Source organism: Hippocampus comes, unplaced genomic scaffold (assembly GCF_001891065.2).
Source record: "Hippocampus comes isolate QL1 unplaced genomic scaffold, H_comes_QL1_v1.1 scaffold159, whole genome shotgun sequence".
NCBI classification, from domain to species: domain Eukaryota; kingdom Metazoa; phylum Chordata; class Actinopteri; order Syngnathiformes; family Syngnathidae; genus Hippocampus; species Hippocampus comes.
In genome coordinates this window covers 221043-243373 of record NW_017805742.1, presented here as the reverse complement: position 1 = coordinate 243373, position 22331 = coordinate 221043, and the positions used below count along the sequence as shown (strand labels likewise).

Genomic DNA, 22331 nt, shown 5'->3' with positions numbered 1-22331 from the left:
TTCTCCGAAAGAAGGCCCCCCCCCCCCCCCCATTTGTGTCTCCCCAAAGGAAGAGCTCTTTATGTTTACCTATGCATGCAAAAAAAGAAAAGTTGCACACATTCACAAAGATTTTGCCTTGACTTGACATTTTCAAAATGAGGTCATATTTGATATAATGCAGTAAAACTGTTGCTGTTTTTGTGGCATCTTTATCTGTAGTCAAGCGGTCAGCGGCAGAGTAGTAATGCAAAAGCAGCATTCCTTCTCCTTTGTGGCATTCAGTTGGAATTTTGTCGCATTTTTTTTGTTGCTTTAGTTTTTGTTTGTGCGGGATTGTTTTTGACATTAGTGATGACAATTCTTTGTTCATTTATTTCAGCTGTAATCAAAAAATCAATTTTGTGGTGATATTTTGTACTTCGATTCATGTTCGTATCATTTGTGGTATTCTTCTAAATGTCTGATTCAAATTTTTTAATTGAAAGTGATGTTTGAAGTATGTTTCCACTCCAGCGTAATCACATGATATCTTCCTCCACGTTCTTTCTTGATGTGAAATTTTTTTCTTTTATGTGGCATTATTGAGGACATTTTTTTTGAATCAATAACATCCTTTTGGCATTTTTTTTAAATTTCTGCAGTATCCGTTTTATTTCTGTGGCACTGACTTGCGCTCATTAAAAAAAAAAAAAAAAAAAGAATTGTCCTTGCAGTGCTAGCGATGGAACAGACTTCTCGAGAAGAGGAATTTATCTTGATTTTTCTACAAAAACCCACACCAAGTTATGAGTAGAAAAGAAACCACAGCTTCGAGGTTACATAAAAAAAAAAAATGAACGGTTTGTTTTCATTTCAAATCAGTCGATGTCCTTAAAACGTGAGCGTTATCTATCAACCCCAAACTGCAAAACCAAAAGCGAATGGAATATTGTATAAGCAACTCATTTCTGTGCCATCTTTTAAAGTATGATAAATAATCGCAATCGTGAGGTTATTTGTCTTATCGTGTTTGTACGTCCTATGATACACACATACACACGTAAGCACGCAAGCTAAGGTTATAAATCACACATTGGAGGCACAATGGAACACTTAGCAACAACTTATCAACACGCACATCACACACAATTGATTCCCGTTGGCCACGCTCCAGTGAGACAGGTACTCCGTCTTTATTTGTGTGTGTGCGTGCGTGTGTGTGTGTATATATAAAAAACACCACGCCAATCCACCTGGCTCAGTGCAGCTACGATCGCTGAGGGTGCCGGGGCACCCTTGAATTGCTGCCAACGTGTCTTGTAAAAATTGAGGTACAAATCAAGTGTGTTTGAAACACACACGCGTGCGCACACACACACACGCACACACACATGCGCGCGCAAGGTGAAAAAGACGTCCTTTACAGGCTTGCCATTACAAAGGTATTGGGTGGAGGCATTAGTGAGCGCAGGAATGCAATTAGTCACACATGAAGAAAGTTGTTGTGCAAAGTTGTATCGGGAGGTGTGAACTTTGTGTAGCATGGTGAAAGCAATCTATTCAGGTTATCTTTCGATGCGGCAATTAAGAGTCATGATGGAAGAAAAATAAACTAGCCGTCGCATGTAAGGTGTGGACTGTTTTCTTGAAGGGGCATTTTTTTGTTCTCATTTTTGCACATTTATTGGTTATTTTTTTTATGGTTGTTTTGTTTCCATTGTGATCATGGAAATTCTATACTGCATTCACATAAAAAACATCATATTACGAAACACTTCCTGAAAAAAAAAATAAAAATTGAAAAGTCATCCATGTTGCTGCTGCAAAAAAAATGAAAGGCAGGTTGTACCAATTCACGATGGAAGAAAAGAGAACCAAGTTCGGATCGATGGTCGGAACACCAGATGAATGGAACGGTCGATGAAAGGAAAGAAGCTGAAAGAAAGAAAGAAGAAAAGAAGAAAGGGGGATGAAGGGAGGCAGGAAGGCTGGATGAAGGCGGAAAGTAAACAAGGAGGATGGAGAAAAGGACAGTATGAAAGGAAAGAGGAAGGAGGAGGAAAGTATGAAGGGCGGAGGGAAGGGAGGGAAAAAGGAGGGAGGAGTCAGGAATGGAGGCAGGAAAGAAGGAAGGAAGGCTGGCAGATGGAAGGTCGGACAAACCAAAGAAAGCAGGGAAAAGTGAGTGAGAAAGAAAACAATGGAGGAAGGACATGTGGGCGAGGGAGGGAGGGAGAAATGAAGGAGGAATCAAGGGAGGGAGGAAGGAAGGAAGGCATTGTGGATGAGGAAGGAAGCAAGCAAGCAAGGACAGAAGGAAGGAAGTGGGTGCAATGCACAAAAAGAGGTACGAAGGCTGGATTGGGGCATGTAGGCGAGGGAGGGAGGGAGGAATGAAGGAGGAATCAAGGGAGGAAGGAAGGAAGGAAGGAAGGAAGGAAGGAAGGAAGGAAGGAAGGAAGGAAGGAAGGCATCGTGGATGCAAAAGGAAGGAAGCAAGCAAGGATGGAAGGAAGGAAGGAAGCAAGTGGGTGCAATGCACAAAGAGAGATAGGAAGGCTGGATTAAGGCAGTAAGGAGTGAATGAACAATGGACAAAGGAAGAATGAAGGAAGGAAGGAAGGCACGTTAGAAAGAAAGAAAAGTTGGAAGGAGGGAAAGAAGGAAGAGGGGAAGAACATAGACAGAAAGGTCAGATGGAAGGAGCTCACTGCCGCTATCGACCCTCAACGCGTTCAGGTCACACACACAAAGCCCCACCCGAAGTAGCAATCTTCATTTGAAACCCTAACCCCACCTGTTTAAAACCCGAACCACGTCACAAATTGAAGATCAAGACACACCGCTGTCATCGCCACATCACGCTCAACAGCTGGGCGCAGCCCTTTTTGCTCTCCCTTCGTCCCGTCCTCCACGCCACATTGCGCTCCTCTCAACAAGCGGCTCGTCGAGCGCCAGGCGGACGTGTCCAAACGCGCATCCTGCCCTCCCAATTGGAGCGACCAATGCCAAAGCGTGCGCCTATACGCTCCAAATTTTCTTTTGGAGCCTTTTCATTTTTGAAATCATCATCTGGGATCACAAATGTACACTGCCAAGAATCGTACGTAATTTGCCTCGTGTCCTTCAAGAGACAGGAAGAAGACAACTTTGATGCAAATGCGGTTGGAGGGAGACATGAAAATGACTTCCTGACTTTGCATCATGTGCACTATTTTTGCAACTAAATGGCAAATGAAGTGATTTTTTTTTTCCCTCCCCATGTGGAAGCAGCAAGTAGGATAAGTGAAGGATCCACACGCAGTGTGGAAGCTATGACTCATTTACCTAAAAAGAAAAAGGAGAACATAGCTGGCGGCTGAGTCACGCCGGTCACACCCCGACGCACACCTTGTTGCCACTCAACCGGTTGTCCATCTCACGCAATCCAAAAGCAGCATAACATGAATTAACATTATTCTTCTGGTAAAAAAAAAAAAAAAAAAAAAAACAAAACTAAAAAACAGTTTTCAGTTTCATTTGCGAGTTTGCAAGACTAAAGAAGTGTCAATGTGGGGGGTGCGTTTGGGAAAGACTGTGTAGGTTGTCTTCTCACACCATAACCTCAATTTTGGTGAGACTAAAAACAACAAAAAAAAAAAACCTAGCGCCTGTGCATAAACTTTTGGCATTGTAGAGAAACCTTAATGTAATGTTTTAGCTTAATTTGCAGGCTAGCGTGACACAATACGAGAGTGGGAGGGGTGCACAGAATCAAAGGCCTGCATCCCAAAACAACCCGATTTCCTGCTTACGTGTGACATTTGAGCACGATAGAGAAAACTTGAAATGGTGTTCAAGGTGAGTTTGCCGTTGGAGCCTGATTTGGTGCGTGCATGGAAGAAGGGGTGCGCGGACTCCAAAGGCTGCGTTCAACTTTTCTATTCAAGCCTGGTCGGAAACACAAAGTTAAATTGGTCTCATCACATCCCAACCGCATTTTGGGCGGATGCATCGCAATGCGGCGGATGGAATCAGCCTCTGATGAGCTAGTTTATTTTCATGCTCGCTTTCATCGCTTTCGAAAAATGCTTCTTTCGATCAAGCCTGGATGGTGCAAAATCAAGTCAAGACCCTGGACTTCCTTTTCTCAAACCCTTTGGCTTGAGTTAGGTTTACTTCCATCCATGTGCCCCGGTTTGATCCGCGATCCAAACCTCAGCGATGACTCACAGGTAAATGAGCTGGAAAAAAGCGGGGAGGAGGTGGTCGACAGCGATGCGATGGAGGAGTGGGGAGTCGGGGGGCGGGGGGGTGGGGGGCTTTGATGAAGCTTTTGCGGTCGGGAAGAGAATATTTGAACGAGGCTGCTTGCGGCCGGCGCGTTTGCCTGGAAATAAAGCAACGAGGCTGAAGAGCACGAAGTGAAGGGTGGTCGCGCCATGAGGACTTTTATTGGAAGGGGGTGCGAAAGGAGGGGTGAGGGGTGCTCCTAATGAGGGGGAAATGCAATAAAGTCAAGTCCGGTCAACAGATCAAATTTACTCCGGCTGAACACACCAGGGACAATTTTAGAGTGTCCAATCAGACTGCCATTCATGTTTTTGGAATGTGGAAGGAAATCGGAATACCCGGAGAAAACCCACGCAAGCCCGGGGAGAACATGCAAACTCCACACAGGGAGGCTGGAGCTGAACCTGGTACCTCTGCACTGTGAGGTCGACGCGCTAACCACTGGACCGCCTAGGTCGCTATATGGTCTATTTAAAAAAATGTACCTTGGCCCAGATGATTTTATTCCGTGTGACCAGTTGACGAGATAAAAATGGAGTAAATTCTCCACCATTTTGTCAGTGCGGGATAGTTGAATGGCAACAACAACCCCCCCCCCCCCAAAAAAACAAATTTAAAGCATAAAACAACCTGTCCGCGCGACACGTTCTCCATTGGTCGGCGTTCCTCGTAAGGAGGTAAACAAGACACGGGCTGCAGCAGGGGAAGGAAGGAAGAAGGGAAACGGTAGTCGAGGCGTTTCAATGGCTCTCCCGCAGCTGCTTGTAGTTGACCAGCAACGCGGCTGCCGTCACCGAGGGCGCAGCAGTTTCTCGCGTTTCTCATTAACCGGCGCCTTTCGGCGGCAGCCATCCCGCGGCTGCTTTTCGGACCATCACCACAAAAGATGTCACCGTCATCCCTCATGTTGTGGTACAATGCAGCTGATCAAACAGCACGGTGAAAGGAGCCCTTTTCATAAGTTTCATTAACGTGAGTAATGACGGAGGGAATAGGAGGCATCAACGGCGGCCGGCGTGGCTCACGGCCAAGCAAATTTATTTTTCGTAAGAGCTTATTATTGTGGATCATACAATTTCAGCAGGTTCATCCTATGACGCATTTCCAAACAGCGGTAGACAAGGCAAAGCATTGTCTGTTCGAGGCATACAAAAAGAAATATACAGTACAAAAAAAAATAAAAGTCACCGAAAAAAACCTCAAAAGACTCTTTGATGTTTTCGTTCCATTTTGCATTTGAGTTTAGTTTGAATTTTGAACCAGATGCAAATTTAGAGTTCCAAGAACGCACGGTTGCTTGCTTGTACGAGTTGACACATTTTCTTTTGGGCTCTAGGGTAAAAATACAGTATGACAATGTGTTTAATAAGTGTGTTTTAATCACTTTCGCCCCAATATACATCTAAACCCCCGAAAACTTTTTTTTTTTTTTTTGGATAGTCACTCAACTTTTGCGGGTGGGTCTGGAACGACTCCACTGGGACAAATGGGCTCAATGTACGTGACTCAAAAGGGTTATTGTACGTTTTCTCGCAGCTGTATTTGCTCGAAATCTGCAATTTGCATTGAATTTTTTTTTTTTTTTTTGGTGGGGGTGCTCATGTGCACCTTCCAGGATTTTCCTGGTGTGACATATATCTGGTGACTTGACGGCAGAGTTAGAGTTTCTTGCCCGAAGCGCTTCCTCCGTCTTTGAAATGCAAGCCGCGTGTCGTGGGGTTGACCGAGGTAGATCTTTGCTGGAGGATGTGCTACCCCGTGTGCGTGTGTCTGTGTGCGATCACCATCTGGCCGCCATGAGCCTCCCGGGCAGACAGTCAGCACCAGCTGGCGGACTGGACAAAAGCACAGCTTTACACGAGAGGCACAGGATTGCATTGAAAACACGTCCCCCATGTGGTTTGCATGTTTTCGAGTGATGGTTATGTTTTGGATTGAAGTTTCTCTGATGCATTTCACTTGGGAAAGTTCTAAATGGTCAAATAAGGGCAGCCGTCGCAAAACGTGCACTTTCCATTTTCATTTTAACACCTTTTCCTCCTTTTTTCTCATTAATTCAACCATTCTGTAGGAGAATCACAACCCCCCCCCCCATCCCCCCCAAAAAAGACACAAAAGCATGACCGGCATGCCATATTTGTTTTCCCCCCGCTAAAATTGGTTATTTAAAAAGATTTACTCATTTAACTCATGAAATAATGTGTCAATTGATTGTCAAATTTGAAATACTTTTACGATTCAATTTTACATACACATGTGATATTTTTACAGTGAATTTCATTAAATAATTACTTTATTTTTTATTGTAGTTAATATCATTGTAAATATGAGTAAACTAAATTATTTTAATAGTTTTAAATGTTGGAGGCGGGGGCCACAATTTTTCTTCAGTGTTACTGCACGGCCATATATTTCAGACACTTTCTAATGAGATGTTTGAGAAAAATGAAATTTTTAACATGGACAAAATACATGCAAAATGTGTGCACTCAATATATTCACATTTTCATAATACATTTTTCTATGTGGTGCTATTTTTATCCTGCATATCATTCCAAATCGGCAAAAAAATATTAGGTCTCCTCATGTTGCAGTGGGCATAAGGCACAGTGTAAAGCGCAATAAAGACCTGTCTGCCACCTATTAGTAATTTGTGATACTACAACTTAAATCGGCAGTCAACCACTGCATATTCACATTTTTTTTTCTTAGATTTTTTTTTCTTCATAATTTAAGAATAATAATGAATTCATCAAGAGGCCACTCAGAGTGCAGTTGCATTGGCCACCAGTTGCCCATCTCTTTAATACTATCCTTGGTTATTGTGGTTTTAGCCACATTGTACTGAGGAGGATCTTGTTCCGCCACATGTCGGTCATTTTTGCTCCGCCTTGGCCCCAGCAAACGTGCCGTTTTTGATTTGATGGCACACGGCGAGGAAAACATCCAAGAGAGAAAAATAACATCATTTTGGGAAACAGTGCCACCCTTACATGGCAACCAGAGAGTCCTACAAGAACAACATGACTCCTTCGCAACATGCCGCATTGATTTTATTGTCTTCAAGTGATACAAATCGCGGTATGTTGCCTCTTAAATGTTTGTTTTTCCTCGTATAAAGGGTCATCACTGTCAGAACTCGTGTTTTGTTCTCTTCGACACTGGTTTGGTTGGCCAGAACAATCCACTGAGCTCCAGGGACTCACCCGGGGTGTGTGTGTGTGTGTGTGTGTGGGGGGGGGGGGTTGCTCCACTAGCTTCTTCTTCCTCACATTCAAACTACATCGCAACAGCGGAGAATTGAGGTGCTGATTGGGATATAAATGAAGGGGAGGCAACATTGTAACCTCAGCTATGAGCAGCTTTGATGTCATTTTCAGTTGACAGCCCAATGGGCAAAATGCCCCCTGAGATAGCTCAAAACCGGTGGATTTTGCTGCTTAATTCATGTTACACAAATATAAGGTTAATCAGAATGTTGTGTTTAGACTAGTGGGGGCGCGGAGAACATCTTTTTTTAACTTGAGCTCCTCTTTAAATAGTGGAGGGGAGCCAACATTTTTCATTGTATAGAACCCTACACTTTCTTGCCAGATGTATGACAAAAATGCTGTTTTAAAAATGATCAAAATACATGCATATGTACTTTTTGTCATTGAACCACTGCACATCACAGTTTCTCAATGCACGGAAAAAATGGTCTATCCTTCAAACAACAATATTTTTAAAAAAAACAACATAAGCTGTGATGTTATTTTTCAGTGGAGAGGCCACTCGTGCATAAAAATTATCATTCAAGGGTGGCATAAAACTGCTGAACGGAAACCCAACATTAAGCATGAGAACTAATTTTTGGCACGTTTTCACAAAAATCAACTCATTCAAAAATGTGATATTATTCAGGTACTGTTTGTCCAGCATGCCATTCCAAATCCCAAAATTATGAGGCCCACTCACGTTGTAGTAAAGGGCAGTATAAGAGCCGGGGCGCAGGCGCAACTAAATGATGTCTGCCATCTGAATGTTGATTTTACAACAGGAAACAAGTTTATATTTTTCCCCCTAATTTTTTGGGGCGGTGGAAAGTGCAACAACTACATTTTGAACTAACAAATTGTTGAATTACACTCGACTTTACCATTTCCGCCGTGTTTAATTGTTTGTGACATGTGTTGAAGACGTGAAAAACAGCAGTGGAGTGAGAACTGTTTTTAATTGTTTTTTTTTTTTTTTTTAACGAGGGTCCGTGTTGGGCAAAATGTTATGTGACATTTCCAGTGATGGTGTATTGTGTCTTGGATGCCCCCGAGGCCTGTGACTCATGCTCCAAACCTTTGCGCTTGTGACACGGAGAAAGGAAATAAGAGCCAGATGCCAACAGATATCCACAAGCACATGGCTCACGCAACAGAACCTGCTCTGTGTGTGTTTGCGTGTGTGTGTGTGTGTGTGCGTACAATTCTACTTGGGATTCAGGTGGGACGTGATTGATTTCCCAGTGCCGACTTTGCGTCAAAGTCTCCTCGGCGCGTTAACCATTCTCACAGATGTGTCAAAACAGGATAACAAAAATTGGCCGTTTTACTGTGAACCCTCCCGGCTTTCATTGTTTATCCAGCCTCCAACTTTTTGCATTACATTAATACTGCCATGATATTATATGCACTGGTCGAATCCAAAGATGTCCGAAATAAACTACTACGGAGAGTATCCAAGTGTACGTGGAGTGTAGATATTTTTTTTTAACCTCTTGGCACACAAAAATGTCAACATGTTCAACAATGTGCAATACGGAGAAAGTTTAACAAGTGCTTTACAGACTCTATTGACGTACCCGCAATATACTCACGTTAAAAAGAATGACCGTGGTTTGAATCTTGGAAGTCCTCACAGCACGCTATGAGTAGGGAGGATGATGATGACTAAGAAGACATCATCCATGATGAAATTGGTCATTTGATTCATGTACAGGGCAGCCGGTTACACGTACACCTGTCGAAAGCGTCACTGCGCATGCGCACACAATGGCGACTATCTGCGGCAAAACTCAAATTACCGGGTTGCCTTATTAGCTTCTAATTTGTTTTGTCTACTCTATAACATTTTAAAAAATGATTCGAGGACCAAGCAAGCCTAGTACTTTCATACAGAGTGCGAGGAAAACGTTTTTTTTTTCGTAATGTCATGATCGAACTGCGTTTCAGTCATCTGCCAGCGTACGATCGTTACATCGAAGAAGAGGAACGTGCAGCGGCATTTTCGAGCCCAGCCTGTACCGCTCTCCACAATGACTCACAATCATTTGGAAGTGTGCTTGCGGCTGGCTATCAGCAGCTTATGCGCAGACTGTGCATCCCTGGCTGATTTCATTCGGTGTCAAATCCTCAGTGTCAAGTAAGGACAAAAATGTACACTGGTTGTATTGCGCAATATGGGTTCACACAGTTTTACAAGCTACATAGCAGCAGATATTTATTGTGTTCCAAGAAGCATTGTTGGAGTTCCTTTTACCCTGCCTTGCTTGCAAATGAGCACACAGTCGTGAGATAATATTCAACAATATACAATCTTTATTCGAGTATCTCGATGGGGCATTGAGATACTCCTCTCCATAATGCCCCCTAGTGGTGAAAACCAACACATTACGACATTGTATGTATAAAGAATTGTCAGTATACTGTATTTAGAAATACATTTTTTACTTTTTTTAGTGTAGTTATATCATTTTGACTTGGTCACTAGCTGTCATAATGAAAAAGTGTGGGCATCTCTGTGTTGGACTGATCAGCCTGAGATTTCGCACTTAGTTTGCCAAAGTATGACTAAACTGAGAAAAGATAAAGTGTTATTTCAGTAAGTATACTTTTTGTGACACTTTTGTTTCGTGGTGTGCTGTAGCGTTTTTCTAATGTAAAATACTGTCCATTTTTGTCATTTAATTAATTTATTTTTTACGTTCATGGGGTGTCCGCGTTTCACACGCTAACACTGACCACATCCCTAAAACTAAACCCAAAATTTATGTTACATAACTATTGCATATCAGCTACCAAAACTCTATTGTGCATCATGTCTTTGAAGATTTGAGCCTCTCTTTTTTTTTTTTTGGCAGTGTTATCAGAACAGGGAAGTTATCCAACAAAACACTCAAAGTCACACATCCATCTTGTCCCAGCATGCGCGCCGGTAGAAGAAGCAATTACAATGCGTGTGGCGTCATGATTAAAGGGCTTAGTGTGCTCTTGTCGGAGACCGACGGGAAGCTGTTGTGAAGACAAACACCGTCAGTCTATCTTCATAAACGTGATGGTATCCAGATCACGGTGGCTGACAGCGTTTCCCTAACACGAAGCGACGGAGGCAATAAACTGAGGCCTAATTCAAACCTGCTGCCTGCTCGCATTTGAAAACTTGTAGCGTTTTCGAAAATTAGCCACCTGGACATCAGTAACCCGAGCCTCATCGCTCGGTGACATAGCAAGGGTTACAATGAGGCTATTATCAACAGCGTGCGAAGGGTAAACGGCGGCAGTTTTGGAAGTCGATGACCCGAAACAACGCCTCCGCCACCGTTGGGTATGTTTTTCAGTCTGGCGATTTTGTCTACTCTATAACATTTTAAAAAATGATTCGAGGACCAAGCAAGCCTAGTACTTTCATACAGAGTGCGAGGAAAACGTTTTTTTTTTCGTAATGTCATGATCGAACTGCGTTTCAGTCATCTGCCAGCGTACGATCGTTACATCGAAGAAGAGGAACGTGCAGCGGCATTTTCGAGCCCAGCCTGTACCGCTCTCCACAATGACTCACAATCATTTGGAAGTGTGCTTGCGGCTGGCTATCAGCAGCTTATGCGCAGACTGTGCATCCCTGGCTGATTTCATTCGGTGTCAAATCCTCAGTGTCAAGTAAGGACAAAAATGTACACTGGTTGTATTGCGCAATATGGGTTCACACAGTTTTACAAGCTACATAGCAGCAGATATTTATTGTGTTCCAAGAAGCATTGTTGGAGTTCCTTTTACCCTGCCTTGCTTGCAAATGAGCACACAGTCGTGAGATAATATTCAACAATATACAATCTTTATTCGAGTATCTCGATGGGGCATTGAGATACTCCTCTCCATAATGCCCCCTAGTGGTGAAAACCAACACATTACGACATTGTATGTATAAAGAATTGTCAGTATACTGTATTTAGAAATACATTTTTTACTTTTTTTAGTGTAGTTATATCATTTTGACTTGGTCACTAGCTGTCATAATGAAAAAGTGTGGGCATCTCTGTGTTGGACTGATCAGCCTGAGATTTCGCACTTAGTTTGCCAAAGTATGACTAAACTGAGAAAAGATAAAGTGTTATTTCAGTAAGTATACTTTTTGTGACACTTTTGTTTCGTGGTGTGCTGTAGCGTTTTTCTAATGTAAAATACTGTCCATTTTTGTCATTTAATTAATTTATTTTTTACGTTCATGGGGTGTCCGCGTTTCACACGCTAACACTGACCACATCCCTAAAACTAAACCCAAAATTTATGTTACATAACTATTGCATATCAGCTACCAAAACTCTATTGTGCATCATGTCTTTGAAGATTTGAGCCTCTCTTTTTTTTTTTTTGGCAGTGTTATCAGAACAGGGAAGTTATCCAACAAAACACTCAAAGTCACACATCCATCTTGTCCCAGCATGCGCGCCGGTAGAAGAAGCAATTACAATGCGTGTGGCGTCATGATTAAAGGGCTTAGTGTGCTCTTGTCGGAGACCGACGGGAAGCTGTTGTGAAGACAAACACCGTCAGTCTATCTTCATAAACGTGATGGTATCCAGATCACGGTGGCTGACAGCGTTTCCCTAACACGAAGCGACGGAGGCAATAAACTGAGGCCTAATTCAAACCTGCTGCCTGCTCGCATTTGAAAACTTGTAGCGTTTTCGAAAATTAGCCACCTGGACATCAGTAACCCGAGCCTCATCGCTCGGTGACATAGCAAGGGTTACAATGAGGCTATTATCAACAGCGTGCGAAGGGTAAACGGCGGCAGTTTTGGAAGTCGATGACCCGAAACAACGCCTCCGCCACCGTTGGGTATGTTTTTCAGTCTGGCGAATGTGACTCACTTCATTCTGGCCAACATTCTTGTCTGCGCCGCTGAAAGGGATCAATCAGTTTGTAGGCGTTAGGCGTGCCCCAAAGACAATTAGCACAAATTCACAGCACAGGAGAGTCGTTGGCACGTTGTGTGAACTTGTCCTAAGTTTGTCTTCGTGTAATTTAATGTCTCTCCATCACTTTGCATGAAAGTATCACCGCTTTCAATAAAATAGAAAAGATCCATGCTTTGAAGTATATTAAACTTGCCAGCAGCGATGAACATGGAGTTGCGCCCCACTTTTTTTTATTGAACTGCAAATCCTCAAAAATGATCGGCAAACTTAAGGGTGTGCTAGCTGCCTTGTATATATATTGAATAGACAAACAACAGTTCAAACTCCCATTCACACTTCATGGCAACGGAGTCTGAAATGAACGTCCATGGTTTGGGAATGTGAGAGGAACCCGGAGTACCTGCAGAAAACCCACGCAAGCACAGGGAGAACATGCAAACGCTGGATCTCAAACCCTCAAAACTCAGTATTGTGAGATGGATGTGGTAACCACATAGCCACCCCAACTCCTATTTTTTTTAAAGTTATTCTGCAGTCTGATCCCAGCGCATATACCGCGCCAAAACGTAAATTAACGAGTTTGAGTCACGCACTCCTTGCTTTAATGCAAACTATTTCTATGGACTGTTTAGTCTCGACATTTTGGGGCAACAACGCTAAATTGCCTCCCCAAAAATGTGATCAATGAAGCATTGCCAATCCCTCCCCCTTAAGTGTCTGTACCGCTAACGGAGCACAAGCGCCTCTCCATGCTTAAGTGTTTCCACATTGACCAAAAGTCGGACAACTCGTGCACCATTAACTACTTTGAAGGCTTAATGTTCCCTGGCACTCGGACACACGCAGAATAAAATGGTTCCATTCTTTGCGAGAAGCGGGCGCGCAGATTTCACTGTGACTTGTGGGTGATTTATTGACTTATTGCTATACTTCTGGCAGCGTTTAGAGAAGCATTTGAGCATGTTCCATACGTCATGACAATGAAATGAGATTGGCCATTGACATACGAGCAAAAAGAAAAGCTCGCCAATTATCCTGGAACGTACGTATAGGCGCATACCTCAGAACCAAGAGATGCTTTGTGTCATTATAAAGTGCAAACAAGATGATTTAGCTGCTTTCACAAGATTTCACCTTGACATTCTAGTTTTAGAGGTTTTGTGTTCAGGCAATGTTTTAGCATTTAGCTAGCCAACGTTAGCTTGTTGACTGAACAATACTAAAAAAGGATGGGACTAAAAAGTTATAACCATATGATTAATATAGTTTTAAAAGGATGAATATCAGAATTTTAGCCTTGGAATTCCAGATTTATGGTTATAATGGTTAATATTTTTAATACAACGCCATCTTGCCACCTGTGGTGTGAACTGTAATTGGTGGTATTAACTTTTATTCAATGATTGGAATAGCTTGTTGGCGTCAAAAGAAGTTGTTGAAAAAAGAACTATGATTTCTGTCAGTAAGGAGTGTAAATAATAATTTCAGATTTGCTGAAAGAGTAAGGGTTATATAACCCTTACTCTCGAGGCACTGTTAAAGTAACAAGCTAATGATAGCCGCTGAAGTAGATAACTGTTAAAGCCACACATTCTCATAAATCTGGGAGCCCAGCGTTAATCTCAAATCACATTTTAAGACTCGCACCCAACTCTATCTTAACCCTTCAGGGACAGCGATTACTAGAGTGGACATCTTGTCATGTTATCATGTGCATGAAAGGGTTAAATCATCAGCTAAACTCATGTAGAAGTTAGTTCTATTATTTATGTATGAGCCATTGTTCAGGCAACACGCTACTGTTTGACAGCTAACTGCAAAAACCAATCATTATCATTAATGTGAGAGTTTAGCATTAATCTCAAGGCACTTTATTTTCCACTTTGCACCCTAAATCATAGACTTTATCCATTGAAACAATAAAGGTAGTCATATTGTTTGTTTATGAGATATTGTTCAGCCAACAAGTTGATGTTAATTGGCGAAGTGTTATAACCACACAAAATAAACACCATAACTCTGAAATTTCAAGCTACAAAAAATTATGAGACGCTAAATCCAAATGGTTTAGACTTTATACTACAACTTTTTTTTTTGTTTAGTTTTTTTGTGAGTTGTTCAGGAAACAAACTATTGGTTGCTAGCTAAATGCGAAAACAAATATAACCATTTTGAAATGTCACAAAATATCTTCAAGAGTTACCAACGATGACCGTATCTGATATGAAAATGGATTGATGAAGTATGTTTTACAGTAGAGCTGATTAGGTGTGCTTCCCGGCAAGTTGTCTCATTAAACGTCTCACTATATATGTCTCAATACATTGCTCACGAAATGCCTCACCTAAACTGTCCAAATTGTAGATACATTAAGTTACTAGTGTGTCAAACAAGATGAGAGTTCCTTTGAAAACAATATGTCCCTTGGCTTATATTTGGCTTTTATGCAGTTATTTGAAAAAAAAAACCCAAACCAAAACATTTGTTTTTAATTACACTTGCACACATAACACGTACAAGGCGACGAAAAGCGGGAGTCTTGCAGAAAGTTTCTCTGTTAGCCTATTTAGCTAACATCATTAAACGAATGCTTTACCGTTAAAGGCCAGACGCCGTCTGTAAATTCGTAACAGAAAAAGACAGAAAGAAAGAGAACATGAGAGAGAGTGATGTGATGGTTGCTCTTCCTTTTGAAGAGGAGTGACATTTCGGAACAAAGGGGCCAGTTATTTGAGGACTTCTTTCTGGGACAGGCCAAATACTGGCCCGGCCAGGCCAAATCCATCGCCCACGTAGGGTGGGGTCACTGCGGGATGACTCATTCAAACGCACGCAGGGACACAAGAACTCACACACACACACACACACACACACACACACACACACACACACACACACACACACGCACACACACACGCACTGTACAGTACAACGGAACCGCTAGGGTCCAAAAGCCCATTCCAGGTCAACCTCCAATTTTTCCCATAAGAAATATAGGAAAAAGAAATACTGCAGTCTGATAAACTGTCGCCAATATTGAACCTTGATCAACGGTACAGGCAAAGCATGATTTTAAGGTTATTATTGGTTGTACGAGCATAACAGAGGCGTCACTAGTTGTGTAGCGGTTCACACCAACAGTGTCAGTGTGGCTGCAATGGTTGACTGGCGACCAATCATTATCATTTTGCTCATGGTCAGCTGGAATGCCGGGGCTAAGCTCCAGGGGGGTTGTAACACTGAGCTAGCTCACCACTTTAAATGTTGCCTTAAAAATAGGCCTATTTCATTTTTTTTTAAAAATTATAAAATTGTTGCTATTATTTTAGATTGTATACTATTACAACACATCATTATAAAGTGTAATTCATGTGCTTAAGATTCATATGTTTTAGGTGCTGACATTTCAAAATGGTATGCCTTGAAAGTTCAAATTTCTGATAATGTGACATTTCAGGACTACCCAGATGGCCACCCAACACAGTTCAAATAGGGATAGAAATATAATTTACACGAGCACAATGTGTAAACAATATGTTTGAATTCATTTTACAAGCGTATGGTTACACCACAGATTTACTGTGTGGTAAATTTTGCAATTTAGCCAGCTAGCCACTGAACATAAATTTGTGGCCTTGGCCATACTCGATTAAAAACACTTGACTTTTATTTTACTTACATTACAAAGCACAAATAATGTCTTGTGTATGTCTTATACATGTGATAAGCACAAACAGTATGGCGTTCACAATCATGTGTGGTTTTAGCACTTAGCTAGCTATGCACACTATATCATAATAAGAATAACGTAGGAGTTTGTAGCTTTTCTGTGGCAGGGGTGCCCATATGTTCCCAAACTTTAGTCACGTGTCAATGGTATAAAGCCATTATGCTGTAATGAGACCATAAAGCACAACGGGAAACCTGCCAAACGCCAAAACATTTTTATTTTACCGCTCGTTTCTTTTGTGTGATAACACTTGACACAACATGACTCCTGCTGAATGCTTTGTCAATACTTCAGCATCCGTTTGAGTGCGGTAAATGACACCGGAAGCTGGTGAAAACACATTTTTTTCCAGGTTCTTGGACTATACTCGGATGATTCCTGGCAAACAAGCGTCAATGAGAATCGGTGGAAATGATTTGCGACAAGATATTGCTCGTGTTGATAACTTCGATTTTAGTTGCTCCGAGTTGTTACCGAGCAACATAATATTTGTTCACAAACAGATGCTAACAGACAAACATCAGCCAGCTTGGTCATCTTCCAAATCCCTCTTTTGGTTTCAGCGGGACTGATTGTGTTCCTGCTCATCAAACACTGGAAAACCTTGTGTACAGCACAACATTTTGCAAGTTTTTCATTTTGAAATGCATCATGATGGCATACATCCTCTAAGGGGCACTACCCAAGTTGAAGTTGCTTTTTGTTTCCTGAAAACTAAATTTAACAAGTACAGCAATGTTTTTTTTGTTCTGCCGTGTGTTTACATGTGAGGCAGCGCTGGAGGAGTCAAATCCTTGAAAAGAGATATAGCAGAGGCCCACCGGGAATTCAGTTTAGTGTTAGTCGGTTGCTTTCACTAGCTTGGGAGTGCTAGCTGCTAGCCCCTCCGGCTACGAGCAGCTTGGGAGCTATTGCTCATCCTGTAAATTGTTGAGAACCAATCCAAAAAAGAGTGAATTCTTAAGTGATGCACCTGAACAAAAGTCAACTGGAAACTGCGTTACAGTGGAAGGGAACCCGTTAATTACCAGGAATATATGAAAAGAGTCGACTGATTCAATAAGCGTCAATATCGTAGAACATACTCTCATTATTGTAGTTTTCAGTTTACACCAACGTAGAGAAATTACCCTTTATAAAGCCAGTTCCTTTATTCACATTGTCCTTTTTTTGATGTATTATTATGTTTTTATCAATTACAATGCTTGTTATTATTACAAACAAAAGTGGCATTTGGGGAAGGGCCAGAAACAAATTGATGGCATTTCAAAACTTTGAAATTGGGAAAGTGTATCTGATTTACAGGTGAAATAAGTTATGAGGTTGGTTACGAAAGAAATGAAACTCCAAAGTCAAGGTGCCACTGTAGAGTGCTCAGATATTTGTAAAGGACCTGCGTTATTGCGGTGTAGGTGTTAGCGCTGGAGCCCAAAATGGAAACGCTCTTTAGCATTGTTAAAAACCTTGAAGATGAAAGAGACCACTGAAGGAGCCTGAAGTTATGTTCCAACTTGAGCGAGATCAAATATATGACAGATTAGCTCGTGTGTGGTTAACAGCAAACAGATGTCGGCGTACTGTATGATTAGCGCGTCGTAGCACGAAGCGCAAACGCACCCAGACAGGAAAAGCGGAGGTCGGCGGTGGCGGCAGCTGCGAGCCATCAACTTGGAGGCAACTACTCAAACATACACGCATGCGGCCGGATGTGCGCTCGTGTTTAGATGCGTGCGTGCGTGTGTGTAGAGGCAGCGACACATACAAACAGTCATTTCTTTTATCACGACAATCTCATGTTTAGCCGGCCATCTTGAAAAGTAAACACGAGCGAGGCCTTGAAAAGTTTCCTCGCTTACTCTTGCTGTTATTTAAAGAGAACTTCCTGACCTGCAGCCCCCCCCCCCAACCGATTCACGCTCTCTGTCGATGGGTGTGGTTTTTTTTTAAGTGTTTTTTTTTTTCCCCCCCACCAGACAAACTTGTGCGAGTGATGTGGAGCTGACCGAGGAGTCCACACCCTTTAACTTAAAGAGCAGCCCCAGGGGGGAGAAGGTGGAGCGAAAAAAAAAAAAAAAAAGCCCAGAGCCGTCTGTGTGCCCGGATCATTGTGGAAGAGCTTCTGTTGCTCAAACATGAGTGTGCGTGAGTTGCCTTTTCTTGGGATCTCTCCTCAGGCCGCCGGCGTCTTCATGCCTCTGGTTCATTTGATCAACTATCGCCGAGTTTTAGAGGTGAGTGGAGTTTGCATGTGCTTTTGGGGGGGGAAGCGAGGCGCAAAAACAAAAGAGCTGGCATTTCAACTTGACTTTTGACTCCTGGAAAAGTGCAATTTTACACCGAAAAATCTATTTTAATAGGATTTTCCTCAAATGAATCCATTTGGCGCTGCAGCCCAATGACCTTAAAGACCTTGTATTGATTTTCCGCACAGTGATGTGATAATAGTTTGAAAAGTTTTCCCTGTGCTTGTGTAGAGTTTCTACGGGTACTCCGGATTGCTCCCACATGACCCACAACATGATTTTTAGGTCCACTGAATACTTGAATTGTCCACAGAAGCAAATGTGAATGCGAGTTGTCGTTTGTCTATTTGTGCCTATTTTGACTAGCAACATAGTCCCGGAGTCAGCTTTGATAGTCTCTGGGTTTTAAATAATGGATGTTCTTGGTTTGGAAGGTCTGGCTCACAGTCAAGAGGTTCTGGGTTCAAATCCTAGTTTCCGGAATCCCACAAAATATTTGTGTTTGCCTGTTTGTATGAATGAGACAAGTCCAGTGGTGTACCAAAAGTCAGCTGGTAGGGATACAAAATGCGTGGTGGAAGAAATGTTAATTTCAAAAGCAAAACATTTTGAAATTTCCACTCAGTATGTAGAAGATAAACACAAACAAAATGTAAACGTGATGAATTGCAGGTATTATCACGTTAAAATCGAAACAATTGGTCTCATTTGAATATCATTTGGCTGATTAAGTAAAGGCACAGTGCAATAATGGTTACCACATCGGCCTCAGAGTTCTGGGATGCGGCCTTCGTGTGCGGCGTTTGCTTGTTCTCCCTACGCTCGCGATGGTTTTCTTTTGGGTACTTTGGCCTCCTCCCATCTTGGCCATAACATGCATGTTAGGTTCACAGAAGCACCTAAATTGTTCGTAGCGATAAATGGGAATTGTCGTTTGTCTGTGTGCCCTGCCTGAACCCCGCTTCTCTCTTGGCCAATACTTGGGGTAGACTTCAGCTCACCCGCGACTCTAATGAGGACGGGAGCTGTCGAAAAATTCTCATTTAACTGGAAACATTCTGAAATATGATAAGAGTTGGCTGTGTGACTAAATATTAAACCCTTTCAGGGACAGCGATTACGACAGTGGAGAGCTTATCGTGTTGTCAGGTTAGAGGGTGCATGAAAGGGTTAACAACATCGATTACGTAAAGTTGCATTTAAGTCGAGTGCTTCTGAATTCGTCTCCCCCGAAATGTCATGGCAAATTCCTCATCTATTGTAACGCTAAGCATAATCGAATAACTACTCGACGAGATTGATTTAAGTACAGTAGGCATTGCATTTAGAGCTTTGTTTGTTTAGCTCATCGAATAGACTCGCTGCGTGAAGTGCCGCATGGCCATGCATACACAATGGGCCTCTGGGTTTTTTCAGTGGGAAGTCCCAGGAAAAAAAAAAAAAAAAAAACTGATATAGTCCAGACAAAGATCCAGTGAAAAACAAACTTCACCTGTCTCGATTAATGCAGTGTGTAGGAGTGAGACGAGATACAGCCCGACTTTGTTATATTTCTCGAACAAAGAGTAAATGACAAAAATAAGGCGCGAGAAAATGTGCAAAATACAAACGCGGTAGTCAAGCTTTGTGGTTTTGGGTGTTGAAAGCCACATTATGGTGTCATTTGGTCATGTTGACATTACACTTGCTTATCGCGGCGGAGATTAGTGTCTCTTTTGTTGCTGTGGTGACCCGCTGTCTCAGCATTTGCATCCGCACTAACGCTGGGCAGAGCTTTTGCACTGTGATCATGATCTTCAAAGCCACTGTTGTCAATTGACGGATTACGATCAGTAGAATACAGTTAAATCCAATTCAAAATAGGTACTGCAAAATTGTTAAGTTCATGGCATGATGCAAAAACAGTGACGATTCAATGTGTCGCTTTGCTCGTGAGCTCCTCCTACTGGTCGGAGGGATAATCATCTGCTGTCCGGTGAAAAGCATGTATCGCCCGATTCTCACAGTATGATTCTGTTTATGATATTATGCAATAACAGCAATGATTCATTGGGTTGCTTTGTCTATTGTTGTTAGGTGTAATTATCGTTTAAGTCACGGCGCAGTCAGCATGACTTTGCTGTCGAAAGAAAAGCACACGTCGACTAAATGAAGACATGATACAATACGGATTCATTGGGTTGGTTCACTGGGTGTGAGGTGTAATCTATTGTTTCGGCCATTGTTGTGAAAGGAAATGAACACAAGTTTTTCCTCTGTCCAATGAAAAGAAGGTACACTATCAACGGATTGTTGTATGAATTCAGTTTATGACATAACATGTCTGTAAATAGGCTTTATTGGATTGTTTTGTTTCCACCACTGTTGTGGGGGTGTCACTTTCTTTCTTTCTATATATGTTGTATTTATATGTTTCATGTCCGTGTTTGTGACCAGTTCTCGTCGCTTCGTTCCAGCTGCAGCGGTTGTGAAGGCTTTATATAAATAAAGCTGTATTGTATTGTATTCTCTTTAGCATAGCACCATCTAGTGGATGCATAGCGCAAACACTGCCACTATTGGAGCTTCTATTCAATTCTATGCGCCTTTTAATGAGGTGCGCCCTATATATGAAAACTGTTTTAAAATAGGTCATTCGTTGACGGTGCGCCTTATAATCCGAAGCGCCTTGTAGTGCAGAAGTACGGTAGTTGGATGAAAAACATGTATGTCCAGTTAGCCGCAACACAAAGAAAAGTCATTTTTGTTGTTTTCTGTCAAAAAACGCATCACTTATAAGATGCCGACATACAAGATGAGGAAACTGTTGCCCATTTGCATTCGTGACAGCGGCTGAAAATAACATCTCGCACCACTTGTGGGACTACCACGTCATGTCATAAACGGAACGATCGCGAATCATCCGTCTTCACTACTGTCTCACTCAATCAAAAACACATGCTTATCCCCAACGTGTCATGTGCGTGCGTGTCTGGAAAAAGAAAAGCAATAGTGCGCCCCGCTGCATAATAAATGCCATGTAGCTAATAAAATGGAGGCGTAGCGAGACAATGGCCAGGCGCTGACGACTAGGACAGATATTATTTGTGGGAAGAACACTCAAACCAAACACAAATGAGGTCATGGCGGAGTTTGAAAGGCGACGTTGTTGATACACAGCAGCCACGCTCAAAGACATCATTGCTGTTTATCTAAATGCTCTTCATTAAAAAGCAGAATCCAGCAACAACTAAAGGATACAGATGGTGTTAAATCTGAATGCAGTTTAGGTCATTGAAAAAAAACAGTGTGAGTGGGATGTGTTCCCCTGTTTCTTGTTTACAGGAAGTTTTTTGTTATTTTTTTTGACATTGCCTCATTTATCAAAAACGTCTTTTCTTTTATTGCATTTTCAGAGCCCAGTAAACTTCCTATAGGTTCATTTATGTGGGGAAAAGTTTGATCACTGTTGTTAGGCTCAGAGTTGTTCTCCTTTTTCGTCAAAGGTTGCATTCCCCCCACCCCCATCTTGAGATATTGCCACAATGTGCAAAGCTGGCTGACTTTAAAGGGCTTGTGGGTAAACGACATCAATAATACACACGCCAATTGTTGGGTTTGTTGCAGTGACAGGGCATCAGGTTCACATTTTGAGACCTCATTGTAGTAACAATAAATTCTCCACTGTGATTAAAAACAAACATACAGCGCTCCTCGGATTAAGTTTAAAGAGGTCTCTAATCGCCAACGTGTGTTAACGCAGCGGTAAAGTCATTATTTCAGAAAACATTTGTCTGAAAAAAAAAAAACTTCAAGGTCAATAATGTAAAACAAACACATGAAAAGTAGCTCTCTTATCATGGCTTTCTTTGATCGTTGAATGCAATTCTTCAGTCAAGATCAAAATCTGCCAATTTGGGTCAATTAGTGGAGCCCAGGTTTCAAAGCAAACATGGTGAAGCGGCATTCAGCTGTT

General features: G+C 42.0%; 1 protein-coding gene across 2 annotated transcripts in view; it reads right to left on the bottom strand.

Moving 5' to 3' along the window:
- The window catches only part of ift22 (intraflagellar transport 22 homolog (Chlamydomonas)), a 52538-nt gene that overhangs the window by 13387 nt on the left and 16820 nt on the right, over window positions 1-22331 (bottom strand). Inside the window, exon 6 of one of the 2 annotated variants that reach the window (XM_019883675.1) lies at window positions 5911-6068. The exons of the other annotated variant lie outside the window; for it this stretch is intronic. The gene's annotated coding sequence lies outside the window, so the exon portion shown is untranslated. Of the gene's footprint in view, window positions 1-5910; window positions 6069-22331 lie in introns of those variants that run through there. 2 annotated transcript variants of the gene reach the window in all.